Source organism: Lissotriton vulgaris, chromosome 12 (assembly GCF_964263255.1).
Source record: "Lissotriton vulgaris chromosome 12, aLisVul1.2, whole genome shotgun sequence".
NCBI lineage: Eukaryota > Metazoa > Chordata > Amphibia > Caudata > Salamandridae > Lissotriton > Lissotriton vulgaris.
In genome coordinates this window covers 737,358,271-737,359,679 of record NC_141700.1, presented here as the reverse complement: position 1 = coordinate 737,359,679, position 1,409 = coordinate 737,358,271, and positions in this window count along the sequence as shown.

Below are 1,409 nucleotides of genomic sequence, written 5' to 3'. Positions count from 1 at the left end.
CCCAGAAATCCCTGCAAACCTTACAGTTAGGTTAGAAAAACCACTTTTCCATACATTTTTGGGTGGGATCTCCCTGCCGGCACAAATGTCCTACCACCCAGCATTCCCCTTGATCTCTCGAGTAAAATGATACCTCACTTGTGTGGGTGGGCCAAAGGCCTGTGACTAAGGTGGGGTGGTAATATATGTCAAACCTAAGTACTACATTTTTTAAAAATTCATTTTTAGCCTGTTCTGCTTAGGGGCACCCACACAAGTGAGGTATCATTTTACTCGGGAGAACAAGGGGAATGCTGGGTGGTAGGACATTTTTGCCGGCACCGAGATCCAACCCTAATTTTAAGGTTTGCAAAGAATTATGGGTAGGAAAACATTGGGGGACCCACGCATGCTATACCTCCGTTGACTCCCCCCGGTGTCTAGTTTTCAGAACTGTTTGAGTTTGGTAGTTTCCTAAGATGGCCGCAGAGGCCCGGGCCAAAAAGTCAGGTGCCCCCCCAAAAAAAAATCAAGGTAGTTTTGCAAAAGGGTATTTTAAATTCACCACCGTAAGATTTGGACCTTTTCCTGTTGCAGCCACTATGCCTACCCACGCAAGTGAGGTACCATTTTTATTGGGAGACCTTGGGGAACTCTGGGTGGGTGGAAATTTGTTGATCCACGCAGATTCCAGAACTTTCCACCACAGAAATGTGTGGAAAATGCGTTTTTTTTGTCACTTTCTTAGCTTTGCATGGGATTCTGGGTAACAGAACCTGGTGGTAGGCAGTCGAGTCACCCCATCCTGAATTCCCCTTGGTGTCTAGTTTTCCAAAATGTATAGGTTTGCTAGGTTTCCCTAGGTGCCGGCAGAGCTAGGGTTCAAAAACAAAACGTAGTCTTTTTGTACAAAAAGGGCACGATTTCACTGCAAAATTGACGTGCGACCACGTTGCGTTTTTTACTGTTTCCTGTCGCAGCCACTAGGCAGACCCAGGCAAGTGAGGTTAAATTTTTTTCGGGAGACCTGGAGAAACCCTCGGTGGGTGGTAATTTGTTGATCCACGCAGATTCCAGATCTTTCCACCACAGAAATGTGAGAAAAATGCGTTTTTTATGTCACTTTCTTAGCTTTGCAAGGGATTCTGGGTAACAGAACCTGGTGGTAGGCAGTCAAGTCACCCTATCCTTAATTTCCCTGGGTGTCTAGGTTTCAAAAATGTATAGGTTTGCTAGGTTTCCCTAGGTGCCGGCAGAGCTAGGGTTCAAAAACAAAAGGTAGTCTTTTTGTCCAAAAAGGGTACAATTTCACTGCAAAATTGAGGTGCGACCACGTTGCATTTTGCACTGTTTCCTGTCGCAGCCACTAGGCAGACCCAGGCAAGTGAGGTACCATTTTTTTTTGGAGACCCGGGGGAACGCTGGGTGTG